Genomic DNA, 11940 nt, shown 5'->3' with positions numbered 1-11940 from the left:
AAGATGGTTTTTGATTGGGCATATTCTCCTCCAATCTGGAGTTTGCATTCCTAGTTCTCTTTCAGACTACACAATTTCACACTACACAATGACGGCAATTGCTCCACTCTGTGAAAGCCTTCGGTTTACAGTTTTGTGAAATATTGAGAATTCTGCACCAAAGAGCAATCATACAAAGGTTACATGGCACAAATCTCAATTAATTTTTTACAATGAATTAAGTTTGGTTTCAACTATGCAATACATTAGAATAATATTAAGTACCATGTGGATCTCTTTCATTTCTCATCTCTGCCTCCCCTTCCCCGCCCTCCCCGCCTCACTATTTAGTTGACATTTCTGGAAAATAAAGCTTGAGAGAATTGAGTGGAACCAATACCTCTCTGTGTAGACCTTGTAAGCTTATATTTCAGAACCCTGTCTGCCCCCATTAGTTCCAGTGGTGAGAGGTCTCCAGTGAGTGACTCATTAAAAAGTTACGTGGGGCCTTCTCCCCACCTTCTAGTTACACAGCTCTTACCTGGAGGCCAAACTTATCGGAAAGGTCAGAATAGCCCAAAGTTTTGTATAACTAACATTTCTGGTGAGAAAGAAATCAAAACAACAAAATAATTATTTCAGCATGATAAAAGAATATTGGGGCAAATGGACTGTTTGGGAGAAATGGAATATTCTAGGCTAAGTGGAGGCATGATAACTTGAAAGGGAGCTCTCCACATTTTGTTGCAAGCCTAATTAATATATTAATTCTTAAAACTAAATTGTGATCTTAACTGGTTTGGCAAAACTTCTAAAAAGACCTGATATGATTTATGAACTGTACCCATTCCCTAAACAAACACAGTCCATTAAATTAGGTAAAGGTAAAGATTTCCCCTGACGTTAAGTCCAGTTGTGACAGACTCTGTGGCTTGGTGCTCATCTCCATTTCTAGGCCGTTGTCCATAGACATCTCTAAGATCGTGTGGCCGGCATGACTGCATGGAGCAAATTTTTCCAGTAAGGAATGGCACATCCTTCACAATTTAGCTAATGACAAAGATCTGGTTTGGAAGCCAGCTGATAAAGGTGGAGCCATAGTATTAATGAACCGCACTGATTATATGGATGAGATCCATAGACAATTATCTGTAAGAGAACATTATCTCAATATAGAACGGGACCCTACACACCATATCCAGTCAATTATAAGAACGGTGACATTGGAAGGGCTGGCACTTGGATATATATCAGAGGATGTATATAAATTTCTACATACACCATGGCCCAGAATCCCTGTACTATATACTCTACCCAAAATACATAAAAACATCAGACCGGTACCTGGCCGTCCTATTGTATCCGGATCGGGCTCAGTCTTAGAACCACTAGCTAAATTTGTGGACCACTATTTACAACCTTTTGTGAAACAGACTTCTTCCTATGTTAGAGATACAAAACATTTTATTAACATTATTGAATCCTTGGTGATCCCAACAGATGCAGTCCTGATGTCTGTAGATGTAATATCACTGTATACCAATATTCCGTTAGAGGAGGCACGATATATATGTGAATCAACCTTGAACAGGAGGCCTAATCACCACCCTCCCACCTTTTTTTTGTTGGATCTTCTTGATATTATTCTTGAAAAAAATTACTTCAAGTTTGATGAAAAATACTATTTCCAAATACAAGGTGTAGCCATGGGCAGTCCTGTCGCGCCAGCGATAGCCAATTTATTCATGGATAATTTGGAGAATGAAACCATCTTGAATCACACAAAGAACCCTGTAGCGGACGGCATTATCAAATATTGTAGATTTATTGATGATATCTTTATCATTGTTAATTCACATCAGGAGGCAGTAACGTTATTATCCTGGATCAATACAATTCACCTCAAAATTAAATTTACAGGAAACATCAGTTCTACATCCTTGATTTTTCTAGATGTCGTGGTTACAAAGGAAAATGATCGATTGAAAGTGAGTAACCACCGAAAAACCACTGATAGAAACTCCTTGTTACATTACAACAGTTACCATCATTGGGCATTAAAAAATAATTTACCCTTTACACAGATGCTCAGGATTAAACGCAACTCCTCTACCCTACAGGACTTCAATCAGGAAATGGAAGAGACAAAAAGCAGGTTCAGAAATCGAGGTTACCCAGAGTCCATAATACAATCAGCCTACTCGAAGGTTGCCAGTATTCCTAGATCTAAACTCCTAGAGGACAAAATTAGACCAGGAGTAGACAGATTGATATGGCCACTCACACTTACAAGTTTGTCCAATCTAGCCATCAAAACTGTTAAAAAGTACTGGAACTTAATAAGAGACATCCCTGGATGTGATAGACCCCCTTTGGTAGCATATAAAAGAACAAGGAATATTGGGGATATATTGGTACATTCAAACATAACCAATAGGCCCCGGACTGTAAAATCTAATCTGGTGGGCAACTATCGCTGCCATCATTGTTCAGTATGCAGCCAATTGATAGAGACCAAAATCTTGACACACCAACATCTATCATTCGAATTTAAATTTCCCCATTTTGCCACCTGTTCAACCAAAGGGGTTATTTACATGATAATTTGTGATTGTAATTTATCATATGTGGGGCAGACTCGTCGAGAAGTTAAGAGCAGAATTATAGAGCACAGGAGCAAAATACGAAATCATGTCAGAGAATCCATACTGTACAAACATTTCTGTGATCTACAGCATAGTCCTGAATCATTCAAATACCACATACTAGAAGTAGTATCACAATCCAAACATATGGACTTCAATAATAAACTTTTGCAAAGGGAAACATATTGGATTTTCAGATTACGGACAGAACATCCACAGGGCTTAAATGAACAAAATTCATACAGTTGTTATATATAGAACCTTAGCATACTATAAATCCCTAATTGAATACACCCAATACAATAAGGGTACTCATAGCACCATCTGGTGGTATTTCTTCTATATCTTCATATAAACCTTTCTGTTTCTTTAACATCTTCCCCTTTAAATTGAGGCAACCCCTTGATGCTTTTCATACTCGCAATTAGAACCTAACACACAGCAGAGTATCCCGTGAGTATATACTGTTTTAGAAATATACAATTTGTTTAAAAACAAATTTTTGGATGTTTGTAACTCTTTAATGCTTATGGCCACTCCTTGTTCCTTTGACCTAGATTCCACTGTAAAAAACAGGTATCTCTAAGGAGAACAAGTGTTAAATTTGGAACTATGTAAGTATATTGTAATGTTGTTTATAGTTATTACTCAATGGATAGGTAGTTACTTATATTTTGTGTATGTAACTATTGGTGTCTTTGATATACATTTCATAATGTAAATGACATGTATCTCTAAAGAGAACAAGTGTTAAGTTTGGAACCATGTTAGTATTAGGCAATGGATGATGTTTTATGGATATATTTTGTTACTTATGTTAGTGTACGTAACTATTTTCAGACCACCAGAGGAAGGCCTGATGCAGGGCCGAAACCGGTCGTGGCGAACTTACTCTTCTCGGCAATAGAATATACAACGCCGATTGCACTTCTATGTATATTGGACTATCCATTTGAGGCTGCTTGTTATTACTGTGAATTTAACGCCGACTGCATTTCTATGTATATGGGACAATCCATTTGATGGTGCTCGATATTACTGTGAATTTAAACAGTATATTAATTTGCCAGATATATTATTTACTGAACTGATTCATTTTCAATTGTATATATAGGAGGTCATTTGTGTTTGAGATGACTGCATGGAGCGCCATTATCTTCCCGCTGGAGCGGTACCTATTGATCTACTCACATTTGCATGTTTTCAAACTGCTAGGTTGGCAGGAGCTGGGGCTAATAGCGGGTGCTCATTCGGCTCCCGGGATTTGAACCTGGGACCTTTTGGTCCACAAGTTCAGCAGCTCAGCACTTTAACACACTGTGCCACCAGGGGCCCCCTAGTCCATTAATTAGCTAGCATATTTTTAAAAGTAATATCTGTGATATGCACGTAATCTAAATGTTCCAATCCTTCATTGTTTTTTAATGCAGATAATAATTTAACAGCTTTTAGTTCTGGTCAGCCTTAGTACTTGGATGGAAAAGCAAAGGTAAAGGTTTTCCCTTGACATTGAGTCTAGTCGTGTCTGACTCTGAGGGTTGGTGCTCATCTCCATTTCTAAGCCGAAGAGCCGGCATTGCCCATAGACACCTCCAAGGTCATGTGGCCAGCATGACTGCATGGAGCACCGTTACCTTCCCATCAGAGTGATACTGATTGATCTACTCACATTTGCATGTTTTCGAACTGCTAGGTTGGCAGATGCTGGGGCTAACTGTGGGAGCTCACCTCGCTCCCTGGATTTGAAGCACTGACCTTTAGGTCAGCAAGTTCAGCAGCACAGCGGTTTAATCTGCTGCACCACCGGGGGCACTTAGATGGAAAACCACCAATCAATATCAGATGCTGAATGCTATATTTGAGGGGAAGGAACTGGCAAAACTACCTCTGAATCGTCCTTGCCTAAGAAAATTTTATAGAATCATAGAACTGGAAGAGACCCCCACAGCCATCCAGTCCAATCCCCTTATGAAATTTGTTGAATCATTGTAATAGGCAACTTAAAGGCATGTAGACACACACATTTCTATGCAGGTCATTGGCATCTAACAATTTTAGTCCATTTAGGATAAGTGAAACATAGTTGCACTTATTTGCACTGGGTATCTCATTAGTTAACATTTTAATGAAAAAAGTTGGCATTTTCGTCTGTGTTACAGCACAAAGGTCCTGATAGTCTAGTATCAGTCTTCAATTTAGGTAATACAAAAGTTATGTGGACCTGTTAGTAAGGCAGCAAATTGTCATGTTTGCTAGGCAACAGACAGCTCATGGAATTGATAATTTGATAGTACAACCTTTTGCCTATAAGTCATTGATCCAAATGTGCTCTAGGTCAGTAGTGGACAAAAATCATTGCCCTTGAGACTATTCCCTAGCTGAGATCAAATGGCTGTGTCCTCCCATCTCAAGCATATCTGTTTCAAAAGTTTCCACCACACAACGGTAACTTGGATATATATTCCAAATATATGATACAAAATACTATCTAGAACTGTTTAATGTCAAAATGGGGTACACTGGGTTTGGAATAATTCAGCCTTTGAGTTGTTGATCTGCATTTTCCAGCATTCTTAATCCTTTGCCATGCTGGCTTGTGCTGATAGATATTTCAGTCCAACAATATGTGGTGGATTTCAGGATTCATACACTTGGGGTAGCTGGCTCCATATAAGAGGGATAAGATTGGGCATTTAAGCCCTTCTCGCAGCCTGCCTGACTCTTCAAAGGAGGTATGTGAAGGGGGCTTCTATTTGAATATTTGTAGACGATGATAAGGCAGATGTCTGGCTGCCCGAAGTTTTCAACTCCTTTCAGGTAAACACAAGAAGGTAGAGAACTCAGAGGGCAGGATCTACAGACATAAAGAAATTGGAGGCGGTGCCGTGTTCCTCTTACTTGGTGATGGAAAAGAATCTCAACAGAGCCCAAAGTCTTGCCCAACGTAACCATGCTACACCTTCCAAACTGTAGTAAGGCAAAATCAAATTCTTGGCGTCTACTAGAGCTGTGCAAAAATTCGGATGTGGGTCATATATTGTGAATATTTTGGCAAATTCGTACTTACAATGCGTCTTACAAACCCAGAGCCTTCCCCCACACCAATGCAGACTAATCAAAACACACATCTATAAAAGTTTTGGAAGAAGTTTGTTTGTTTTCGTATGTCTCCATGTGTCTGCTTGTTTTTGAGCGCAAGCCTGGGAGGCGCAGCTAAACCTGCCCCATCACATGCTCTTTTCATTTGAACAGGACTGAGGGAGAGGGCTGCCCTGGTTCCAGGTGTTTCTCCATCGCAGCCACCGCCAGCCAGCATCCACGCTGCCTCCTCTTTTGACATTCTGAGAGGGAGATCTATCGAGGTATCAGGAACTCATTTTTGGAGCCCTTTAGGATCATTTTCTTTGCATGTGTGGGGGTTTTTCCATTTACTAGGATTTAGAGAGTAACTCGACCAAGGTACTAAAATGGAAAAGAATTCCCTAAAAATGTAGATGTGCAAATTTTTCTGAAACTTTGGAGGAATTATGCCCTAGTTACGTTGCATCATTGTAGAGAAATTCAAGGGAGTAATTCTTGTAGTTTTTAAAAAAATGTTATTCATAAAAACTTTTTTAAAATCCCAAAAATCAGTGGATGGGTGAAATGTTCTGAAACTTGGGGAGCTTACAGTGGTAAATGTGTTCTAAAAGTGTAGCAAGTTTCATCCTGGTGGCCATAAAAATGATGGTGAAACTCACTCTGGAAGTGTTCCCATTTATGCAAATTGGGAGATTAACAAAACAAAATATTAACAAATTTTGGTGTTTTAAATTCAAAACAAAATGGACCCCCCTCAACATAGTTGAGAAACACTTACAAAACAAAACAGGGGGCATAAAAATTCATATTTCGAAACAAAATGGATTTTTGGCATTTTGCACACCTCTGGTATCCACTGAGGTTTGGTTTCTGGACTCATTGTGGATACCAAAATCAGTGGATGCTGAAGTCCTATTATATAGAATGATGTAGTAAAATTTGTGTAATTAGATTCTTGGTGGCCCATATTGCATAATTCAAGTCTGTTTTCCCCATATTCATGCCGTGGTGGTGCAATGGATTAAACCCTTGTGCTGGCTGGACTGCTGTCTTGAATCATAGAATCATAGAATAGAAGAGATCTCATGGGCCATCCAGTCCAATCTCCTGCCAAGAAGCAGGAAACTGCATTCAAAGCACCCCCGACAGATGGCCATCCAGCCTCCAAAGAAGGAGCCTCCACCATACTCTGGGGGAGAGAGTTCCACTGCCGAACAGCTCTCACAGTGAGGAAGTTCTTCCTGATGTTCAGGTGGAATCTCCTTTCCTGTAGTTTGAAGCCATTGTTCCGCATCCTAAGATTGGGTTGCTGACCTGAAGGTTCCTGGTTCAAATCCGCGAGACAGGGTGAGCTCCCATCTGTCAGCTCTAGCTTGCAGGGACATAAGAGAAGCCTCCCAGCAGGATGGTAACACATTCAGGCATCCCCTGGGCAACGTCTCTGTAGATGGCCAATTCTCTCTCACCAGAAGCAACTTGCAGTATGTTCTCAAGTTGCTTCTGACATGATAAAAATGTAGTAAAATGGTTTCCCTTGTATAAAATAGCAAAAGCAAGCTTTGCTTTTTAGATTTTAAAAACATTTTCAAACAGTGGATGGTTGAATCTCTGGTTACAGAATCCATGGATATGGAGGGATGACTGTATGTGAGCAAACATTAGACGGGTGCTTAAGAGTAACATATATTGAAACGTCTGTGAATGTCATGTGCCTGAATCTACAAAAGAGATCCAAATTTATCCGATAATTTAAAGAACAGGGAAGTGGGGGACTTTCCTCACATCATACTTGCATCTTGAGTGGGGAGAGGGTTTTTTTTAGTGAAATTATATGGAATTTTTTGAAACCACTATCCAGAATCTGAGGAACAGGTGGATGCTCATTTCAATCTTTTGAAACTTGTGTTATCTAATTATAGCCCTGCATATATTTCAACCACCAATAATTTAGTGTGCGTGGGCCCTCCCCTTTCCTCTAAACATGACAGATATTGTAATTAGCACAAATCATTAATCTTACCTCCAGTTCCCCTTGGATTCCAACAGGCCACTTTTGCGACTCTGGGCTTAGAGGCACAGCAAGTTACGCGGGACATTCCCAAGATTCCCCACAACATGACAGCAATGCTTTAGAGAGTATCTGCAGCTTGTTATGAGGGATGCCATGCATGATTACCGGAGGGTATATTTTCATTTAGTCCAGTAGCTTGGCACACTTGGTCAATAATCAGAAACCTAGAAAGAAAAGGAAAGGATTGTTTTGCTCATACTCAGAATGGTGAAAACAATGGACCAATTTGTATCCATCGAGACTCAAAATCTTTTTAAAAGAGAAGATACCAAGAAGACATATTAAATTCCGGTCCACCGCACCATACGTGTTTTGAATTCTTTTATGGCGAAACATGACAGGAATGCAAATCCTGAGGATCCCCTTTTTATGTTTACATTTGTACATTTTCCCCTGCCCCCACTGGCTATTTCAGATGAGAGGCAGATTAGTGGAGCTCTCTATAATTTGATCTCATTGACAGAAGAGCCGTTGGATACTTCTTAGCCCTGGTCCCAAGATCCAATCGAAACACCAGACCCTGCAGTGTATACCTATATGGCATTTTAAGTGCTGGTAAATATTTTCAAGAGGAAAATTGCTGCTAAAAATAAGCATGAGAGCATTACTGCGATCACAGCAATAACGCCCAGATGAAAGGCTTGGTTTATGACATGTGACATATTCAATTAGTTATTTAGATCCCTTAAGCAGTTCAGTTAGACTATTATAAACAGCTACAGATTCCATTACATAATTTTAAAACAATGTCCCTCAGCTTGTGTCTGGTTTGTGTTGGGACCAGGCTTACTATCTAGTTGCTTCATCCTTGCCTCTTATTCTTAAAAACCATGACATTCACTATATAGTTTGAGATCTAATTATTTTATAAATCATGCATGTAAATGCAACTAATTCTATCAAAATCAAGATACAAATACAGAATTATAACTTAACATTATCTTACTGAAATTCTGAAGGAATTTTACGAGGATGAGCATAGGCCTATAGGCATTCACTAAATTAACAGAAGAAAAACAAACTCCAAATTTAGGGCATTAAGACCCCAATCATGTGAGAAGATTTGCAGGACTGACAGCATCAATTGTGAGTTTGACACAAATGAAAAATGAGCAATTAATCGTTGAATAAAGATCTTTTCACTTGATTTGGTATGAATAGAAGTCATTTGCAGGTTTGTTGCAAATTTTCCCAGTCTCAGTTTTTTGAATTATAGCTTTGAGAATCCCGCAGCCAGCATGATCTTGGAAGTTGTAGTCCAAAAGGGAAGCTTTCCAAATTCAGTCTCAGGCTTCCATTGCATGTCTCCCGATGAACATTAGCCCTGGAATATCAAACTAGCATAGTATAAAATTATAGCTTGTCTGCTGCATTTCATTCCATTAGACATCTGTCTAGTTGACCTTGCTTCGTGGCTGTTAAACTGATTATCAAACTGCTGTATATATGCAGTGCAGATCTAAGCATGTACAATTACTGTGAAGTCTGTTTCAAAGCTGTGCATTTGTCTCACTAAATAGCACATACATTAATTCTGAGAAGCTTTCAAATCAGCTGCAAGATTATGAAGCTTTCATTTTTATTGATTTTTTTACTGCAATAGCTTTTTATTTCAGAGGGCATTGGCATGTTGTAACAAGCAAATTACAATATACCAGATTCACAAAGAAAGCTTTCCTCATCACTAAAGAACAGAACAATGGAAGGGAGGAGTGGGATGCTTTGCTTCCTCTGAAAGCAGGACAATAACTTCTATAGTACCAAATAAACTAGTTTTGAAAGTTGCCAGTGCTAAATTGTGCTCCTTAGATTCCAATGTTTAATCGCATTAACACACATGGGACTACAATGGCTAGAATCCAGGTTCTTTTGCATAACTGACAGGGCTGTGTGTGTAAGAAATTACATTCATACTAGTTCAGTAACTACCTATGCACTGAGTCATAGGAGAGGCACCTTCATATTTAGAAGTCCCTAGATTTTAGAAAATCTTTGGCACCTGATTTCATTGGTGTCATTTCATGGAAAGCTCTTCTACAGTAAACATTTTGTAAACAACTTATCACAGGGAAAGCAAAAATGGAACAGTTTGCAACAATACCACCACATAAATTGGTAGAAGAAAGTAAGTTTCTGAAAAACTATCATTATCTGTGGTTTTATTAAGAGGAATATAAGAACCAGATAGTCTAATTTGAAGAAAATTAGGAACAAGGAGTGAAACAACGATTCAAATAGAATTTTCTGTTCTGAAAATAGAGAAATTCGCTTTATGACATAATATCCAGCATATCCAGATTTACAGATAGGTAAACAAGTGTAAAGTGCTATACAAAAGAATTTTATATATGGTTTTAGCTTTGAATATGTTTTTAATCAGGTTTAAGGATTTTAACTGTTAATTTTTTGTTAAGACAATTAGTTAATACCATTGATATTTAATTCTATTTTAATGTTTATATTTTTTGGATTTTAAATTATATTGAAATGCTTTTAATGTAAGGCCTGTTTTCCAAACCAAAGGCCTACAACTGCCATTGACCCCAGGCATCCTGGTCAATGATTTGAGGTAACAAGAATTACCGTATATACTCGAGTATAAGCCAACCTGAATATAAGCCGAGGCACCAAATTTTACCACAAAAAACTGGGATAATTTATTGACATGAGTATAAGCTGAGGGTGGGAAATGAAGCAGCTACTTGTAAATTTCAAAATAAAGATACCAATAAAATTACATTAATCGAGGCATCAATAGGTTAAATAATGTATATATATGGATACAGATATACAGATACATGGATCTATATGTATATAGGATTTGCAAGGACCTGAAAACATATGAAGGGAAAATTCATATATAAAATTAATGTATATAGATAGAGATATATAAGTACATAGGGATCGCAAATGCATGCAGGGGGTTAATGTCTATATATCTGTAGGAGAGATTAACAAATATTTTACGGGGAAATGATTTTATAAGATTAATGGATATATATTTTTCTTCTTCCTAACTTGCAAGGGTGTCTTTCCCTTTTCAAAACATTCCCTTGGTTGCGAGTGAGGGAGCTTTGGAAAACACACTGATAAGGGAGGGTAAGAGAGAAACATATCATAAATTGCAAGCAATGGCCTCCAGGTTCTGTTGCCTGGCCTTGACCTTGACCCCATTATAAGCTGAGGTAGGCTTTTTCAGCTCAAAAGAAAGGGCTGAAAAACCTGGCTTATTATCGAGTATATACGGTAAAACATTTGGAGAACACCAAGTTACAAAGATAAAGTACTTTGGCCACATAATGAGAAGACAGGAAAGTTTGGAGAAGATAATGATGCTGGGGAAAATGGAAAAGGAAGAGGGACCGACCAAGGGCAAGATGGATGAATGGTATCCTTGAAGTGACTGGCTTGTCCTTGAAGGAACTGGAGGTGGTGACAGCCGACAGGGAGCTCTGGGGATGGCTGGTCTATGAGGTCACGAAGAGTTGGAAACAAATAAACAAATAAACAACAGCAAGTTACAGAAAACTACTCTAGACTTTAAGGCAAAGTGAGAAAACAAAATTTGGAATACTTGTCTGACTGGGCACCATCCTACAAAACAAACCTATCCAAGAAAAAAACTCACTGGTGAAAAAGGGGGTCATGTGATCTGGTTATGAAATTGTATATACATTACATATACATATATGTGTCTGTGAACTAGAAAGGAAAGGCAATCATATGTCACCTTTACAAATCTGTACTTACAAATCTGTTTCATAGTGATACTGTGATAGTTGTCAGTTCTATCAATATGAGATATGATCATCAGAGATGAACCACCAGGAGAAAGAAGCGTTGTATCACCTGTTGTCAGTTCCAAATACAATGCGTTTTAAAGGAGGCTTTCACAAGCTCAGATGGAAGTCACTGAATGTTGAAGTTAGGACTGAATCACCTACCACAAGTAGGATGTGAAAATCATACCACAGCAGTTATAGTAAGCCGGAGTGTAAAGCAGGAGCCGACAACTATGGGATGGTAGAGGCTACTAGAGAAATGCATTGACCTCCCACCTCCCATCCCTGCCCCCCAGATTTTTTGAGGGTAGCATCCCTCTGAATACCCTACAAAGAAATTGGTGATAATTGAGCATTTTATTCCATGTCACTGTAAAACAGG

This window comes from Anolis carolinensis, chromosome 1, assembly GCF_035594765.1.
Source record: "Anolis carolinensis isolate JA03-04 chromosome 1, rAnoCar3.1.pri, whole genome shotgun sequence".
Lineage (NCBI taxonomy): Eukaryota > Metazoa > Chordata > Lepidosauria > Squamata > Dactyloidae > Anolis > Anolis carolinensis.
The sequence above is the reverse complement of the archived record's forward strand: the minus strand, read 5'-3'. Positions refer to the sequence as shown.